Below are 19,921 nucleotides of genomic sequence, written 5' to 3'. Positions count from 1 at the left end.
TATTAGCATGGATAGAGTCCAGAAGGCTGTAAAGTGCGTAAACGAAAGGTGAGGTGCTGTTCCTCGAGCTTGCGTTGAGCTTCATTGGAACAGTGTAGGAGTCCGAGGCCGGAGAGGTCAAAGTGGTGCGGGGAATTAAAGTGACAGGCGACCGGAAGCTCAGGGTCACTCTTGTGGACTGAATGGAGGTGCTCCGCAAAGCGGTCACCCAATCTACGCTTGGTCTCCCCAGTGTAGAGGAGACCACATTGTGAACAGCGAATACAGTATACTAAATTGAAAGAATTATAAGTAAATCGCTGTTTCACCTGGAAGGAGTATTTGGGGCCCTGGATAGTGTGAAGGGAGGAGGTAAAAGGACAGGTGTTGCATCTCCTGCGCTTGCACGGGAAGGTGCCATGGAAAGGGGAGGGGGTGCTGGGGGTGAATGCGGAATGGACCAGGTTGTTGTGGAGGGAGCGGTCCCTTCGGATTGCTGAGAGGAGAGGGGAAGATGTGATTGGTGGTGGGATCATACAGGAGGTGGCGGAAATGGCGGAGGATGATCCGTTGAACGTGGAGGCTGGTGGGGTGAAAGGCGAGGGCAAAGGAAACCCTGTCATGGTTCTGAGAGGGAGGGGAAAGGGTGAGAGCGGAGGTGCGGGAAATAGAACGAACACAGTCGAGGGCCATGTTAACCATGGCAGAGGGAAATCCTCTGTTGAGGAAAAAGGAAGACATGTCAGATTGTGGAAGGTGGCGTTGTCAGAGCAGATGCGATGAAGACGGAGAAACTGGGAGAATGGAATGCAGTCCTTACAGGATGTGGGGTGGGAGGAAGTGTAGTCCAGGTAGCTGTGGGAGTCAGTGGGCTTATAGTGAATGTTAAGCCTATCCTCAGTGTCGAGAAGAAACTTTTGTAACACTGAACTGCCAACTTTGCAAGAACACCGTTTGGGATATGATGATTTGCATGGGAATGTGAACAAGTAGACTGTTGGTGTTACTGAACATAGAAACATAGAAACATAGAAGATAGGTGCAGGAGTAGGCCATTTGGCCCTTCGAGCCTGCACCACCATTCAATAAGATCATGGCTGATCATTCCTTCAGTACCCCTTTCCTGCTTTCTCTCCATACTCCTTGATCCCTTTAGCCGTAAGGGCCATATCTAACTCCCTCTTGAATATATCCAATGAACTGGCATCAACAACTCTCTGCGACAGGGAATTCCACAGGTTAACAACTCTCTGAGAGAAGAAGTTTCTCCTCATCTCAGTCCTAAATGGCTTGCCCCTTATCCTAAGACTGTGTCCCCTGGTTCTGGACTTCCCCAACATCGGGAATATTCTTCCCGCATCTAGCCTGTCCAGTCCAGTCAGAATCTTATATGTTTCTATGAGATCCCCTCTCATCCTTCTAAACTCCAGTGAATAAAGACCCAGTTGATCCAGACTCTTCTCATATGTCAGTCTAGCCATCCCTGGAATCAGTCTGGTGAACCTTCACTGCACTCCCTCAATAGCAAGAACATCCTTCCTCAGATTAGGAGACCAAAACTGAACACAATATTCCAGGTGGGGCCTCACCAAGGCCCTGTACAACTGCAGCAAGATTTCCCTGCTCCGATACTCAAATCCCCTAGCTATGAAGGCCAACATACCATTTGCCTTCTTCACCGCCTGCTGTACCTGTACCTGCATGCCAACTTTCAATGACCGATGAACAGAAGATTGGAGCTGTTGCACTTCTCGTTTGGATAGATGGTTTGCTGTGGAAGTGCCATAAGAATCAGTTACGAGAATGGCGTTGATCGCCTGCCTCAGGTATTCCAAACGTATGTATCTTCCCACCAATACTTATTCCACCTGATGAAGTAGTCACTACAGCTCCTCAGAAAGCTTCAGATAATTTCTCCATTTCCATGTGTCACGAACCAAGCAGCTCCCAGGGCATTGTTCGTGCTCCTGACTCTGACCTGAGCCCTCCAGGACGGCCTGCGAAGAAATTATGAAACCCGAGTGTGGAAACCAACCCTGAGAATTTCCCATGGACTGCTCCTGTTATTACTCCCAGCTCACCCTTTGTCAAACTCACTTGAAGATATCCTCAAAGAGCAAGGAAACCTCCAACTGGTTTGGACTTGCAGTTAGCTGTGATTGTCGTGGTTTTCATTATGATTGTTGTGTTGGTACGTCCTGTCCTCCCAGTGTGTTATCAGGAGAGTGCTGTGGTTTATTATATTTAATCACTTTATGATATGACGTATTGCTGTTCACCAGGCACATTCCTGGAGGTGACTGTCTCCATGAAATTCTGCGGGTGGAGGGTGCTATGTGTCCTACTTGCATATTGAACTCCCTGATGGGAGCAAGCATATTGTCGCAGTTACACACCAGGGTCTCCTCTTGCATTGATTGTTGTATCTAGGGAGAAAGTTCCACAGAGTCTGAAATAAAAGCAGCTATTACATTACCACACCAACTTGAGTGTTTATCGGACATAACAGAGGCAAGTCCGCATTATGTTGGTTTACATCAGGGTTGTTCTATAAAAGCCATTGAATGTGAGGAGTCTTGGGGTGTTTTGCGGCACTTAAGGCGCTATATAAATGAATGTTGTTGAGCCAGCTGGCGGGGTGGGGGGTTTGGGGGGAGGATGGTTGGAGGTGATGACATATGGGGGTGGTGGGATGTAGTCAGAGGTTTTAATATTCAGAGGACTGAGGGGAAATGTCACACTGCTTGCGGAAAATGCTATGTGCATTTATGCTTGTCTACCACGGACATGTGCGTTACGCACCCACGATGCACACTCACTTACATGTGTTGCGCTAAAGTCTGGGATTGAGCTAGTTTAATGTCATAATGTTTTTGTATTTGGTAAATACTCAGATTGCACATCTGCCTTTCCTGCCTTGGCCGAGAGCTTGAAGTCAGACTGATAAGCTGGCTCATTCGAGTTAGAAACACAATCGAGTCCTTTCAGGAGTCCGATTGCCATTTATCTCAGGTTATAATGGACAGCCTTTACAATGTACGTTTTAAATTCTGACGGTTGGATAAAAATCTCCTTGGGAGTCGTGCCCATTTATATATTTAAAAAAATGCTTTTGCGTGGCAATCGGCACAATAGCTGAGGGTGCTGAGGTTAGCGGGGGTGGGGGACTACATTCCACTCAGCCAGACTGAGGAGCGGCTCCTTAATCTGAATTATTCCCCACTTGTTTCACAGAAATGTAAGTGGGTGCAAAACCTGACCCGTAAACGTTTACCAGCCTCCTGAACTTGGCCAGTGCAAGCGTGCAGCAGTGACCCCCCGAGCACAGGCTGTCGAGCCTTCTCGCGATTGCTGATCATAGAAATTTACGGCACAGGAGGAGGTCATTCGGCCCATCGTGTCCGTGCCGGCCAATTGATGAAGTATAAGAACATAAGAAATATGAACAGGAGTAGACCATATAGCCCCTCAAGCCTGCTCTGCCATTCAATAAGATCATGGCTGATCTGATCATTGACTCAGATCCACTTCCCCACCCACTCCCCATAACCCCTTATCCCCTTATCGTTTAAGGAACTGTCTATTTCTGTCTTAAATTTATTCAATGTCCCAGCTCTCTGAGGCCATGAATTCCACAGATTTACAACCCTCTGAGAGAAGCAATTTCTCCTCATCTCAGTTTTAAATGGGTGGCCTCTTCTTCTAAGATCATGCCCTCTAGTTCTAGTCTCCCCCATCAGTGGAAACATCTTCTCTGCATCCACCTTGTCAAGCCCCCTCATAAGCTTATACGTTTCGATAATTGTGGAAGGGCTTAGATGCCATGGTGGAGAAAGCCCAGGAGCTGCTTCTATGGCATGAAGCCGATGCCACTGTGCATGTCGTGTGGGAACCTTGTACCTGGGGCCGAGGGAAGGGGTGATGAAGACCAGTTATTTGGACACTGTTAAAGGCAGGCTCAGTCTCCGAATGAGGGACCGCTGGTAAAACCCAGTAAACCTTTTCACTGTTGTGACCTGTCATGTATTACGTGCTGTCCATAGGATCTGAGTGAGATGTGATGGCGATTATCCGTCGCCCAGTCCTGGATGAGCTGCAGTTTCCTCTAGTTCACTAGCGGGAAGACCGAAGCCATTGCCTTCGGCCCCCGCCACAAACGCTATCTCATCGTCGCAAGTTTATTCTGCAATATGCGATAGGAAATACTGTACAATCATCTATCTATCTATGTTGTGCCGCCAATCTTCTTTGGAAGGTGGGGACAAGGGAAGATTTCCTCTCTGTGTAATGAAATTGTAAAACCGTCTTTTATAAATGGGTTTAAAACTTTATTACACAGATCACATGGAGGAATTCTCTCCCTTGAGCGATACTGTAATTCACCATGTTAAATTGCTTCCACAGTCAGTGACAGACTTGTAACTACTACTACTTCACTACTACTTCACTCTAGTGTTGTGCAGCTCATAAATGCTCTCTCCCGATATAACACACTTACTGAAGGGCAAAATCTGTAAATGCTGAATGCTTTCTCAGTTCAGGTGGGCATTGCACAAACCATTTGCAAGTTCAACAACAGCTTGAATTTGCATAAAGCCTTTATCAGGAAAATGCCCCCAGGCGCTTCACATGAGTATAATCAGACAAAAATTGACACCAAACCAAAGAAGGAGATATTTGGAGGGAGTAGATTTTAAAGGAGGAGATATTTACGGAAGGCATTCCAGAGCTTAGGGCCTAAATGGTTGAAGGCACGGCCGCCACTGGTGGGGCGAAGGAAGTGGGGAATGGACAAGAGGCCAGAGTTGGAGGAGTAGATAGTTGACGTCCCTGTGATTTTGACTTTCCAAAGGACCGACATGAAAGATTTGCAATAAAACTAAAAGCCATGGGATAGAACATCAAACTGAATAAGGAGCTGTTTTATTTGTCCAGCATGCTCCTGAGAAGCCGAGTGTCAGAATTGGACTGGAAGGTGTCGAGTGGAGTACTACAAGGCTCGGTGCTTGGACCCCTGCTGTTTGAAACCAAATGTAATGTTGGAAATTTGCAGACAGCACTAAAACTGGGAGCGCAGGTTGAGACGGAAGATGCAGAAGGATTTAGTTGAGTGATACAACTGGGCAGACAAATGCCAATTTAAATTTAACAATGACAAATGGAAAGTAATGCAAATTGGGTGAAAGCAAATAGGTCGGCAATGCCGGGATTGGAATGAACATATGGAGACTCTGAAAGGAACCTGAGTAAGAGTGCACCTGTTACTTTCAATGCCATGACAATGGAGAAGCAATGAATGTTGGGTTATACAACCAGAATAATGGAGTATAAATCTACCGAGGTTATACTGAGGCTTTATACTGTGTACTTTTCTGGTCACCATGCCACTAAATGGGTATACGTGTAGAGAGGAGCAGCAAGACTGATCCCAAGTGTAAATGGGATGAGCTAAAATGATAGACTAAAGAAGCCTAAGATCGACATTTGGAGTCAGAGTCTAAAGGAGGACCCTGATCAAGTACTAACTGCTGTAGATAAAGTGATCAAAGCTTTTTTTTCTTCAGAATAGGTTACGTCAGATGGAGCAGAGGACACAAGTTTAATTTAGCAAGGAGTAAATTTACAAAGTAAAGTCTTAGAAAAAAATTCTTCAGTTACAGGGTGATAATATTTGGCATAGTTTACCAGGTAAGTTGAACGAGAAGCATTCAAAATGCAGTTGGATGCTAGGCTGGGTGGGTTGGAGTATTAGAGGGACGAGCCATGCTGGGGTGTAGAGTCTTTTCTGGTCCTTGACTTTTTATTATATTCTGATGATAAATTAAAGCTGCTGGTTTATTAATGGTAGTACAGAGTATAAAGAGTCTGGAGTCTCCCTAAACTGCCTACACACATTGCTATTTAAAGCATTTTCATCCTGCCTTTCGCTCCCTCCCCAGATTTTTTTCAAAACACCAAGCAATGATGTAAGCTGAGCATCTATACATATTCCCTTACTTCAGGAAATGTCAGTGTTTCATATCAGTCTGGGTATAAGCATTTATAAACCATCTCTTAAAAAATTTGCTGGTCTATCATTTATGCAGCCAGTTAGATGCAGATTGTGCAAGTCAAGAAGTCTGCAAAGTGGAGCTTGTAAACTAATAGGCACTTCGGGCTAGATTTTTGGTTCTGGCGAAAACAGCAGTTTTATGCCAAAATTACCATTTTCGCTGTGCTACGGGTATTAGGCCTAACCTTTGGCCTTTACGTGTGCGCCATGGATGAAGCGGCGTTGCACGAGGGTTTGCAAACCTCGAGTTTTGGCAACTTTAGTCCAGAGCCGGTAGCGCTGCGAGAGAGGCCTTGGGAGGGGGGAAAAACAAAACAAAAAAATTGCAAAAAACATTCAAACAACCTTTACCGACTAAATTGCTGAAAAATAATCAAAAATATAAACTTTAAGTTATCTTTTTTCAGGTCTTCATACTTACTGCTGCTGGCAGGGCTGCACTGACAGGTTTGACCTGTTGGTATTCTGGGCATGGTGTAAGGGTCGGGAGAGTGCCGAAAGTACGACGGTAACGCAATCCGCAGCGTTCCACGTCAGCGCACCTCTCCCCGGTGGTGCGTGGAAGCGCCACCACAAAAAGGTGCCCGAGGACCCCGCCGATCGGGTTTTCGTCATGAAGGGTCAGATCACAGCGAAAACCTGGTCGCAAAGTCGGCGAAAATCTAGCCCCTAGAATGTTAGGTTGTTCTGAGTCTTACTAAATATAGTTGTGTACCATGATGTCAGCTGTGGCTCAGTGGCTAGCACTCTTGCCTCTAAGTCAGAAGTGGGTTCAAGTCCCACTCCAGAGACATAAGCACAAAATCCAGGCTCACACTCCAGTGCTGTACTGAGGGAGTTCTGCACTGTTGGAGGTGCTGTCTCTTGGATGAGATGTTAAACCAGGCCTCGTTTTCTCTCTCAGGTGTAAAAGACTCCATGGCACTATTTCGAAGAAGAGAAAAGGGGAGCTACCCCCGGGGTATTGACCAATATTTATACCTCAATTAACATCACTAAAACTGATTATCTGGCCATTGTCTCATTAATATCTCCAAGTTTGCAGATGACACTAAACTGGGTGGCGGTGTGAGCTGTGAGGAGGATGCTAAGAGGCTGCAGGGTGACTTGGATAGGTTAGGTGAGTGGGAAAATACATGGCAGATGCAGTATAATGTGGATAAATGTGAGGTTATCCAGTTTGGGGGAAAAACACAAAGGCAGAATATTATCTGAATGGTGGCAGATTAGGAAAAGGGGAGGTGCAACGAGACCTGTCATGGTTCATCAGTCATTGAAAGTTGGCATGCAGGTACAGCAGGCGGTGAAGAAGGCAAATGCTATGTTGGCCTTCATAGCTAGGGGATTTGAGTATAGGAGCAGGGAGGTCTTACTGCAGTTGTACAGGGCCTTGGTGAGGCCTCACCTGGAATATTGTGTTCAGTTTGGTCTCCTAATCTGAGGAAGGACGTTCTTGCTATTGAGGGAGTGCAGAGAAGGTTCACCAGACTGATTCCAGGGATGGCTGGACTGTCATATGAGGAGAGATTGGATCAACTGGGCCTTTATTCACTGGAGTTTAGAAAGATGAGAGGGGATCTCACAGAAACGTATAAGATACTGACGGAACTGGGCAGGTTAGATGTGGGAAGAATGTTCCCAATGTTGGGAAGTCCAGAACCAGGGGACCTAGTCTTAGGATAAGGGGTAGGCCATTTAGGACTGAGATGAGGAGAAACTTCTTCACTCAGAGAGTTGTTAACCTGTGGAATTCCCTGTCTCAGATAGTTGTTGATGCCAGTTCATTGGATCTATTCAAGAGGGAGTTAGATATGGCCCTTACAGCTAAGGGGATCAAGGGGTTTGGAGAGAAAGCAGGAAAGGGGTACTGAGGGAGTGATCAGCCATGATCTTATTGAATGGTGGTGCAGGCTCGAGGGGCCGAATGGCCTACTCCTGCGCCTATTTTCTATGTTTCTATGTTTAATGTTTGCGGGAGCTTGCTGTGCTTAAATTGGCTGCCGCGTTTCTTACATTACAACAGAGACTACACTTAAAAAGTACATTATTGGCGGCAAAACACTTTGGGCTGTCCTGCGGTCATGAAAGTTGCTGTAGAAATGCAAGTCTTTCTCTTTTAACTTTGGATTTTAATGAATAATAAAAAAAATTCAAGATAGCCATATATTATGTCCCATTTTGTCTCATTTGAAGCTTTCAGATCGTTTCCCTGCTAAACATTGGGAAGAGCGAACCCGATTCTTTTGGCCTCCGCCACAAACTCCTTACCCTCGGCACCGAGTCCATTCTCCTCCCGGCCATTATCGTAGGCTGAACCACACTGTTTGCTCCCTCGGCTCCCCATTCTACCTCAGCTGAGCTAACGATCAGAACACCACTTGCCTTTCTTGCCACTGACCAGATTGTCAGGATCGTGGGTTAAAGCTCTTGTATAACAACGACCTGAGCAACTTCTGAATGAGGGGAAAAACTGCCCAGAACAGAGATGTGCTCTTGTGTGCTACAGAAGGGTGTGGTGATGGGGGGGTGGGGGGGGGGCGCGTAGCGTAGAGATCACTCAATGATTGCTGCAGTATAACTTATGTCGATGGTGTAATATTTGCCATGTCACCATGCTACTGAAAATCACTTGAGACATTGAAAAGTTCTGAAAAAGTACAGTTTGACCACTGGTCGGTGCTGAGTTAACTGGTTTCGGGCAAGGAAGAGTTGAAAAAGCAGTCATATTTACAACTCCTGATTGCTACCTGGTGACCCTTGCTAGAAACTGAAGGAATTGGGGTTGGCCGTGATGCCCTCTATGGATAGGCAATCCAGCTGGCACTTGATTGCTGCAGTATAACTTATGTCGATGGTGCAATATTTGTCATGTCACCATGCTACTGAAAATCACTTGAGGCATTGAAAAGTTCTGAAAAAGCACATGAAGAATACCCACTTGGGTGAGGCACTACAGGACCTCTGGCTCCCTTAGAACTATAGCCTAGGATTAGCCAGCACCTTTTTACAATAGGAAAACTGGGGGAAAAATCAGTGCCAGCTGTATGTTAGTTGGAGACCTGATCTGAAAGTAGAAACAGGATGTTAAATTGTTGAATGTTTGGGGTTGTTCTCCTTCTGAGAAGAGAAGATTAAGAGGTTTAATAGAGCTGTTCATAAGTGTGAAGGGCCTTTGTCGAGTAAATGAGAAACTGTTTTCAGTGGCAGAAGGGACTAAATTGAACAGCTTTTTCAAAGAGCCGGCACAGGCACGACTGGCTGAATGGCCCCTTCAGTGCTGTAAGATTCTAGAGGTCGGTAACCAGAGGACACAGATTTAAGATTCTCCTTCCTCCCCACCAATTACCAACCTATGTCACAAGGTTCAGCACATCCTCCGTACTGCATTGAGATGGCAGCCTAGATTATGTGTTCAAATCTTTGGAGTGAGATGAGAATCCACAACCTTCTGACTCCGAGGTGAGAGTACTACCATTGAGCCAGGGCTGACTCTTCCTCCCCCTCACTCCTCATAGGAGAGCCCTCTCATCCCAGGAATCGGTCTGGTGAAACTTAGTTGCACTCCCTCCAAGGCAGGTATATCCTTCCTTCGGTGCAGCTCCGACCTGTGAGGAGCACCAGAGGCAGGTCGGGGCGAAGGAGCGGTGAGAGATTGTAGAGTGATGTGATTGGGGCCCAGAAGAGACGAGGGCCCGGGGCAGCACGGACCAGCCCACACTGCGATATGTGTGCGCACATAGGTCCACGCAGCAGAGCTGGTCTCCGGTCGTCTTGGTTAACCCTTGCCACTGGACCAAGACCTAGCTCTGTCAAGCCCATGTGGTGGCTGGTGTGCAACGCACAGGGCATCTTCCACCCTTTAAGATGTAGTCCGAGACCTGGATTATTAGGTCCTTCATTGAGACACCCGTGAACTCATCCTTTTTTGGCGTGGAAGCAAGTCATCCTCGATACAAGAGACTGCCTATGATGATGACTTGCCTCTGTAACATCGCCCACTCACGCCCCTACCTCGGCCCATCTGCTGCTGAAACCCACATTACAACAGTGACTATACTCCAAAAGTACTTCATTGGCTGAGAAGTGCTTTGAGATGTCTGGTGGGTCATGAAAGGCACTATATAAATGCAACTGTTTCTTTCATCCATGCCTTTTTGCCACCAGACTCGACTATTCCAATGCACTCTTGGCTGGCCTGCCATCTTCTACCCTCCATAAACCTCACCTAATCCAAAACACTGCTGCCCGTAACTTACCCTGCACCAAGTCCTGTTCACCCATCACCCTTGTGCTCACTGACCTAAAAATGGTTCCTGGTCCCCCAATGTCTCAAATTTACAATTCTCAACCTTGTGTTTAAATGCCTCAATGGACTCACCCCACTCTATCTCTGTAACCCACCATACTTTCTAATCCTCTAACCCATGCCTCCTGTGCATCCCCCTCTCCCTTTGCCCCACTGTTAGTAGCCGTGTCGTCAGCTGTCTAGGCTGCACTCCATGGAATTCTCTCTTGAAACCCATCTGCCTCCCCCTCGTGCATCCTTAAAACCCACCTCGGTCACCAATATTTTTGGTCACCCCTTCTAACATCTCTTTTGGTTTGGCATCAATTTTTTCATTATGCCTCTGAAGTACCTTGTGACATTTTTCTGCATTAAAGGCATGATATAAATGCAATTTGTCGTTGTTGCTACGTGCATCTTAGCATTCAGCAGAACATGGTCAAATTTGCTCAACTTGGTTCATTAATCCCGCCACCTCAATCCTCTTCCGTTCTCTCAGAAAGCTTGGAGTGGAGGAAGGCAGGCTGATGAAGCCTCCAGAAATTTGACAATGTTATCTTTGACGGGGTGATATGAGGCGACTGTCATCAGTGTTGAGTATGTCTGAGTTGGCAATCGGAGCTGCTCGTTTGTGAAGCTTAAATCTTGAATTCCATGACTTGTTCTCAGCTTGATACAGGAATTGAAGATTTATGGATTAACAATGCCTAGGGCAATAACCCCATGATTTCTCATATCCTGCTAGTCCTTGCTGATGATCTGCAATTCTGTATGTGAAAATTAATATAGAAAGGTATTTTGGGAATGTGAAGTCGAGCTGCCAGGGGGCTTCAGGCACCTGCACTGTGTGTGACTGAGGTTCTGAATGCCATTGATGGCTGGCATTTTGCATCTCCCAGTTGTGCTCAATTGGCATCGGAACTGGTAAGAGCATAATTTGGTCAGTGATATTTTGATAAAGGAGTTATTGTATTTGAAAATCTCTCATTTAATTAAAAGAGAATCCTAAATCTAAAATCGTCTTGATATAGAAATTTCTCGGTCAAAGTCAAGACAATAACAACATCTTGCATTTATGTAGTGCCTTTAACGTAATATAATGTCCCAAGCTGCTTCATAGAAGCGTAATCGAAAAAATTTGACACCAAACCACATAAGGAGATAAAGAGGTAGATTTTAAGGAGTGTCTTAAAGGAGGAGAGAAAGTGGTAGAGAGGTTTAGGGAGAGAATTTCAGAGCTTGGGGCCTTGGCAGCTGAAGGCATGGCTGCCAATGGTGGAGGAATGAAGAACTGAGAATAACAGAAACATCACAAAATCCAGAGGATGTAAACAAATGTTAGTATTCAAGGTCATAGCCCACATTGTCCACATCATTGAGCTGTTTCATGCCAACATGACAGGTGAAGTGCTCTCAGACGGCACAACCACAGCCCCATTTGCCATCTTAAATGGAGTGAAACAAGGTTGTGTACTCGCTCCAGTTCTGTTCAATCTATTCTTTACTGGCGTCTTGAACTATGCCATAAAAGACTTGGAGTTTGGGGTCTACCTGAAATATCGATTAGATGGTTCACTGTTCGACCTCCGCCGCCTTGCTGCAAAGACCAAAGTACGGAAACGACTCATCCTAGAGGCACTCTTTGCTGACGACTGCGCCCTTATGGCACACAAGGATAGTGACCTACAATTCATACTCAGCAAATTTGCTGAGGCAACAGAATTGTTTGCCCTAACCATCAGCCTTAGTAAAACCGAGATTCTCTATCAGCCTGCCCCTGGCACCACAGCACCTGCTCCCACAGTCTTCATCGGCAGTATACAACTAAAGTCAGTGGACAGCTTCAAGTACCTTGGCAGCACCATATCAAGTGATGGGTCCTTGGACAAAGAGATTGATGCAAGGATCTGTAAAGCCAGCCAGGCACTTGGTCGCTTGCGCACTAAGGTGTTGAGTCACCACCACATCCGACTGTCAACTAAACTGTCGGTGTATAGAACAGTGGTTCTCTCATCTCTCCTTTATGGATATGAGACCTGGACACCCTACAGGCATCACATCAAAAAGTTGGAAGCTTTCCATATGCGCAGTCTCAGATCTATACTCCACATATGCTGGCAAGACCGGGTGTCAAACTTTGAGGTTCTGGAGAGAGCACAATCAACTAGCATCGAGGTGACGATCATGCGAGCCCAGTTCCGGTGGGCTGGACATGTCATCCGCATGGATGAGTCAAGGATCCCTCGTCAGTTTCTTCACAGCGAGCTCTGTGAAGGTCAAAGACACCAGGGGCGCCCCTGCAAGCGCTACAAAGATTGCATCAAGGCTAACCTCCAGTACTGTGGCATCCGACCAAAGGACCTTGAGAATACAGCAGCTAATAAAATCCAGTGGCGAACCCTCACGAGGACTGCCTGCCAGACCTTCGAAGAAAGCCGATGTCAACGCCTGCGGGACACTAGAGATAGACGACATCAAGTGGCAGTACTGTCAGCATCAGGCACATCGAACTTCCCTTGTCCGACGTGCAAGAGACTATGTGCATCTAGAATTGGCCTATACAGCCACTTGAAAACACATGCCATTGATGATTAGCACATCAACATCTTTGTTGGCTACGACACACTACCAAGAAAGAGCGTGTTCAGAACAGACAAGAGTGGACAGGAAAGGAGGTGTTGTAGCCATATATGGTAAGTACTGCAGGAATCGAATACGGCCAGGGTGATCTCCTGGGCTAGTTTCTATTGTCTGGATGAGTTGGATAGGAATTTTCCCAGATTTTCTTTTTCCCCAATTGGCCTGGGTTTTTATCTGGTTTTTGCTTCTCCCAGGAGATCACATGGTTCCGGTTGGGGTGGAATGTAGAATATTTCGGTGCGGGGGGTGTCGCAGTTGTGTGGGGCGGACTGGTTGGGCTGGATACTCTTTACCTTTCCACCATTGTTCATTGTTCATAGGTTTATATGTAACCTTTGTTATGTATTTAACCCCTTGTAACCTGTGTTATCCTGCCACCAGAGGGCTTACCTGTTGGAGTCCCAAGGGATCCCAGCATCCCTTGGGAGCACGGTATATAAGCAGGCCACCCACAAGGTACCTGCACTCTGGAGTCTTATTAAAGGAGCTAAGGTCATACTTGCTCATTGTACACAGTACTCAGTTTCATCCTTTATTATGAACGTACCAACCTTCAGGGCTGCTGACCGAGGGCCATGCGGCTCTTTGTCAACCGGCGCGGACATGATGGGACGAAATGGCCTTCTTCTGTAGATTTCTATGTCTCGGAGACCTGGGAGGGTCACACCTGATCCTGTGGGAGGGGCAAGATTCAAAATCAACTATTCTGGTTAGACATCTCCAAATATAAAAAAAGGAAATCCAAACTTTCACTAGGGGCATGCTGCAGATCTTCAGTTCAGCATAAGGCGGAAGACAGTTTGCTGCACAAATCGATCGGAAGATTATATGGAAATAGGACAGTTACTTTAATGGGTGACTTCAATCAACCTAATGTAAACTGTGGAAAACCCATGTGAGTTAGAGTCAGAGTTGGCAAATGCAATGCGTAACTGCTTCATAGCCTAGTCCATCAAGGAAGCTGCACGAGGCAGTGCTCATCTTGACCTGGTGTCCGTTAGTGACACAGACAATATTCTGAAAATGGAAGTCATAGCACCATGAGGGAGGCAGGGTGGATGGAAGTCACAGAACGATCAATTTCAGTATGATCTGGGATACAAACGACCATGAGTCCGACATATAAAGGGTTCACTTCAAAGAGGTAAGGGAATAACTGAAGCAAATGGATTGGGTGGGTTGCTCAATAAGAGTGCAGTCGTGGACAAGTAGAATACAGGTTAAAAAGGCCATAAAAAAGGCAAACCAAGCACTAGGGTTTATTTCTAGAGGGATAGACTTGAACAGCACAGAAGTTATGTTAAACTTGTATCGAACCCTGGTTAGACCACACTTGGCGTACTGTGCACAGTTCTGGGGTTGCGTTTTGCACTAATTTGCACCTCATTTCGCACCCCGGCGGGGCGGTAAAAGGTGTTTCTGGGCGTTAAATGGGGCGCCAGGATTTAGTGCCTGGCCGGAAGTTTCGCCAATGGTTTTGTGGCAGTGCAAAAACTTACTGCTCCACCCTCTGTTTTCACCGTCATGATGACATAAATCGTCGTGCAAGGCTGTGCTAGCACCCCGGGTGGAACTTTCAGCCCTAACGCCTGATTTGGCATCCACCCCAGGATCCGATCGAAAAAAACAGGTGGTCCCAGGGTGCAACAGGCGCAATTGGCGCCATATTTAAAGAGAGGCCGGAGGATCTTATATCGCAGTTGTCAGTGACTGCCACAGTTGTGCACAGAACGCTGCGGGAGTTTACAGTTTACAGTGGCACTTTATGTGACTTGACCCTTTGTTTTCAAGGTCAGTAAGAGAGTTCAATGCGTGCAATTCTAGTTCGTCAGCATATTATGCTGGTTGCTATTGGCAGGCGGCTTCAAGCTGGAAGAAGGGCTCTTGTCCATGGTGGGCAACGGAATTGAAGAGGTCGCAGACGTTTGGGGAGGAGGCCATATCCCCCACGGGTTTACAGGGAACATTACTTATACCTCCATATTTCTGATGTTCAGTGCGTTCGAAGGCTACGCTTCAGAAAAGAAGTGCTGACAGAAATATGCTGGCTCCTACAGGCAGACCTACAGCCTGCCAGCGCCAACAGGACTGCGCTGCCCGTCAAGGCAAAGGTTACAGCGGTGATGGCCTTCTATGCCTCTGGCTTCTTCCAGGCAGCAACAGGGGCCACATGCAACATCTCGCAGCACGCTGCATATTGCTACATTCACCAGGTGACAAGGGCACTGTACGCATAGAGAATGGACTTCATAAAGTTCTGACTGAGCAAGGACAGTCAGAGTGAGAGAGCTATCGGGTTTGCGGGCTTCCCCAAGGTTCAGGGTGCCATTGACTGTACACACGTCGCCTTGCGAGCACGATTACACAATGCAGAGGTTCTCAGAAACCGAAAGGGATACCACTCCCTAAACGTAGAGCTGGTCTGTGATCACATGCAGAACATCTTCACAGTGAATGCCTGAGGGACAGGATAAATCTTCATTTAGAAAGTCACAGATTAATCAAGGACAGTCAGCATGGATTTGTTAAGGGAAGGTTGTGTCTGACAAACTTGATTGAATTTTTTTGAGGAGATAACAAAGAGGGTTGATGAGGGTAGTGTGTTTAATGTAATGTATATGGATTTTAGCAAGGCTTTTGTTAAGGTCCCATATGGCAGACTTGTCACAAAAGTTAAAGCTCATGGGATCCAAGGCAAAGTGGCAAGTTGGATCCAAAATTGGTTCAGAGGCAGGAAGCAAGGGGTAATGGTTGATGGTGTTTTTGTGACTGGAAGGCTGTTTCCAGTGGGGTTCCTCAGGGCTCAGTACCAGGTCCCTTGCTTTTTGAGGTAAACATCAATGATTTAGACTGGAATGTAGAGGATATGATTAAGAAGTTTGCAGATGATACAAAAATTGGCCGTGTGGTTGATAATGAAGATGAAAGCTGTAGACTGCAGGAAGATATCAATGAACTGGTCAGGTGGGCAGAACAGTGGCAAATTGAATTTAATGCGGAGAAGTGTGAGGTCATGCATTTGGGGAGGACTAACAAGGAAAGGGAATACACATTAAATGGTAGGACATCGAGAAGTGTTGAGGAACAAAGGGATCTTGGAGTGCATGTCCACAGATCCCTGAAGGTAGCAGGCCAAGTAGATAAAGTGGTTAAGAAGACATACGGAATGCTTGCCTTTATTAGCCGAGGCACAGAATACAAGAGCAGAGTGGTTATGCTTGAACTGTATAAAACACTAGTTAGTGCACAGCTAACAACAGCATGCAGTTCTGGTCACCACATTACAGGAAAGGTGTGATTGCACAAGAGAGGGTACAGAGGAGCTTTACGTGGATGTTGATGGACTGAATAATTTTAGCGATGAGGAAAGATTGGATAGGCTGGTTTTTTTTTCTTTGAAACAGAGGAGGCTGAGGGGAGACCTGATTGAGGTGAAATTATAAGGGCCTAGATAGAGTGGATAGGTAGGACTTATTTCCCTTAGCAGAGGGGTCAACAACCAGGGGGCATAGATTTAAAATAATTGGTAGGAGGTTCAGAGGGGATTTGAGGGAATATTTTTCACCCAGAGGGCGGTGGGGGTCTGGAACTCACTGCCTGAAAGGTTGGTAGAGGCAGAAACCCTCACCACATTTTAAAAGTACTTGGATGTGCACTTCAAGTGCCGTAACCTGCAGGGCTATGGACCAAGAGCTGGAAAGTAGGATTAGGCTGGATAGCTCTTTGTTGGCTGGCACAGACACGATGGGCAGAATCGCCTCCTTCCGCACTTAAATTTCTATGATTTGTGGGCAGAACTAGAGGCCATAAATATAACATAGTCACTAATAAATCCAATAGGGAATTCAGGAAAATCTTTTTGATCCAAAGAGTGGTTAGAATGTGGAACTCGCTGACGCAAGAAAGATGAAGCGAATACCATAGATATATTTCTTCTCTTCTTCGGCAGTCCCTCGGAGTCGAGGATGACTTGCTTCCACACTAATATGGGTTCCCAGGTGACTGATGAGACCAATGCAGGACCTACAGTCTCTGTCACAGGTGGGGCAGACGGTGGTTGAAGGAACGGGTGGGTGGAGAGCCTGGGTTGTCGCGCGCTCCTTCCGCTGTCGACGTTTGGCTTCAGCTTGCTCTCGGCGAAGAGACTCCAGGTGTTCAGCGCCTTCCCGGATGCATCTCCTCCATTTTGAGTGGTCTTGGGCCAGGGTCTCCCAAGAGTCGGTGGGGATGTTACATTTTTTCAAAGAGATGTTGAGGCTGTCCTTGAAGTGTTTTCTCTGCCCTCCTGGGGCTTGCCTTCCGTGACGTAACTCGGAGTAGAGTGCTCGTTTCGGGAGTCTAGTATCAGGCATGCGGAGAATGTGGCCCGTCCATCGGAGCTGATCGAGCGTGGTCAATGCCTCGATGCTGTGGATGTTGGCCTGAGAGAGAACGCTGACATTGGTGTGCCTATCCTGCCAATGGATTTGCAGGATTTTGTGAGGCAGCGTTGGTGGTACTTCTCCAGTGCTTTGAGGTGCCACTGTACATAGCCCATGTTTCTGAAGCATATAGGAGGATGGGTATCATCATCATAAGCAGTCCCTCAAAGTCGAGGATGACTTGCTTCCACTCTAAAAGTGAGTTCTCAAGTGACTAATGAGTCCAATGCAGGACCTATAGCCTCTGTCACAGGTGGGGCAGATGGTGGTTGAAGGAAAGGATGGTCGGGGAGCCTGGGTTGACGTACGCTCCTTCCGCTGTCTGCTCTTGGTTTCTGGTTGTTCTCGGCGATGGGACTCGAGGTGCTCAGCGCCCTCCCGGATGCTCTTCCTCCGCTTTGGGTGGTCTTGGGCCAAGAATTCCCAGGAGTCAGTGGGGATGTTGCACTTTATCCAGGAGGCTTTGAGGGTGTCCTTGAAGCATTTCCTCTGCCCACCTGGGGCTCGCTTGCCATGTTGAAGCTCCACATAGAGCGCTTGCTCTGGGAGTCTTGTATCGGGCACGTGGACGATATGGCCTGCCCAACGGAGCTGATCGAGCGTGGTCAGTGCTTTGATGCTGGGGATGTTGGCCTGAGCGAGAACACTGACGTTGGTGCATCTATCCTGCCAGTGGATTTGCAGGATCTTGTGGAGGCAGCGTTGGTGATACTTCTCCAGTGTTTTGAGGTGTCTGCTGTAAATATTCCACGTCTCTTAGCCATATAGGAGGGCCAGTATCACTACTGCCTTGTAGACCATAAGCTTGGTGCCAGATTTGAGGTCCTGGTCTTCAACCACTCTCTTTCTCAGGCAACCGAAGGCTACAATGGCACACTGAAGGCAGTGTTGGACCTTGTTGTCGATGTCTGCCCTTGTTGACAGTAGGCTCCCTAGTTTTTGAAAATGGTCCACATTGTCCAAGGCCTTGCGTGGATTTTGATAATCAGGGGGCAGTGCTGTGTGACAGGATCAGGTTGGTAGAGGACCTTTGTCTTACGGATGTTTAGTGTAAGGCCCATGCTCTCGTACGCTTTGGTGAAGGTGTTGACGATGGTTTGGAGTTCAGACTCTGTGTGTGCACAAACGCAAGCGTCGCCTGCATACTGCACACTGTAATTCAATGACAGAGGTTGGAACAACCTTGGATCTGGACTGCAGGTGTCGGAGGTTGAACAATTTCCTGTTGTCCTGTAGATTAACTCCACTCCAGCAGGGAGCTTGTTAAAGGTGAGATGAAGCATTGCAGCGAGGAAGATTGAGAAGAGCGTTGGTGCGATGACATAGCCTTGCTTGACCCCGGTCTGCACTTGTATTGAGTCTGTGGTGGATTCGGTGGTAAGAATCACGGTTTGCATGTCATCGTGAAGCAGGCGGAGGATGCTGACAAATGTTTGGAGATGGCCGAATTTGAGAAGGACGCTCCATAATCCCTCACGGTTGACAGAGTCGAAGGCCTTTGTGAGGTCAAAGAAGGCCATGTACAGAGGCTGATGCTGCTCTCTACATTTTTCTTGGATTTATCACGCGGTGAAGATCATGTCCATTGTGCCCTTTAGTGGATTGAATCCGCATTGCGACTCTGGGAGGAGCTCTTCAGCCACTGGGAGAAGACGATTGAGGAGGATTCTTGCGATGGTTTTGCTTGCGACAAACAGCAGGGAAACTCCTCTGTACTTACCGCAATCGGACTTGTCACCTTTCTTGAAGATGGTTATGATTACGGCGTCTCTGAAATCCCCTGGCATGCTCTCCTCCTTCCAGATAAGAGAGGTGAGGTCATGGATTCATGCCAAGAGTACTTCTCTGCCATGCTTTAGTACTTCGGCGGGGATTCCATCTGCTCCTGAGGCCTTGTTTTTTAGTTGTCGGATGGCCTTTTCAACCTCATGCCGGGCTGGGATTGTGCTATAGATGTATTTAAGGGGAAGCTAGATAAGCACATGAGGGAGAAAGGAATAGAAGGATATTTTGATAGAATGGGAGAAGGCTTGTGTGGAGTATAAACACTGGCATAGACCAGTTGGACCGAATGGCTTGGTTCTGTGTAATACTTTTAAGTATTATACATTAATGTCGAGCATGAGGATTAATATATTTCCAAAATGCACAGCCTCAAATTAAACAAACGTGAGTCAAGATGGATTAACGTGCAGCTTGTCTGGCCCAGTGTTAACCCTTCCCACCCAAGAAGAACGGAGTGGGCAGGTGGTGAACGTAGAGGTTGTGCACTTACCGCTGCCTAGACACCGCGCTCCTGCCCACCGCCATTTTAACCGCGCAGCATTTGGTTTCGGGACAGGCACTTGCCCCGGGCAGGAATATATTAAAATTGGAGCTCTATGACGCAATTAAAACCTCAACGTCATTTAACATGAACAATAATCATGGCAGTCCCACCCTCTTGGAATATTTAAAGGGCCACTGAACTGTGGGTAAGTGGCTGGAAGAATCTTTTTGCTGTCGGGTTTGCCAGGAGAGTTTCCATCTTCTTTTGCAGTGTTT

At 46.9% G+C, this 19,921-nt stretch overlaps 1 protein-coding gene and 1 long non-coding RNA gene across 5 annotated transcripts in view; one reads left to right on the top strand and one right to left on the bottom strand.

Moving 5' to 3' along the window:
- The window catches only part of LOC139267418 (uncharacterized), a 211,972-nt gene that overhangs the window by 58,533 nt on the left and 133,518 nt on the right, over nucleotides 1–19,921 (top strand). The gene's annotated exons all lie outside the window — the stretch shown is intronic.
- LOC139267419 (uncharacterized) overlaps nucleotides 1–19,921 on the bottom strand; it is a 169,798-nt gene that overhangs the window by 98,078 nt on the left and 51,799 nt on the right. For all 3 annotated transcript variants that reach the window (XR_011593899.1, XR_011593898.1, XR_011593900.1), the window contains exon 5: nucleotides 13,508–13,629. This is a non-coding gene — a long non-coding RNA (uncharacterized lncRNA). The remainder of the gene's footprint in view (nucleotides 1–13,507; nucleotides 13,630–19,921) is intronic.

The sequence above is a fragment of the Pristiophorus japonicus genome, chromosome 7 (genome assembly GCF_044704955.1).
Source record: "Pristiophorus japonicus isolate sPriJap1 chromosome 7, sPriJap1.hap1, whole genome shotgun sequence".
NCBI lineage: Eukaryota > Metazoa > Chordata > Chondrichthyes > Pristiophoridae > Pristiophorus > Pristiophorus japonicus.
The sequence above is the reverse complement of the archived record's forward strand: the minus strand, read 5'-3'. Positions and strand labels throughout refer to the sequence as shown.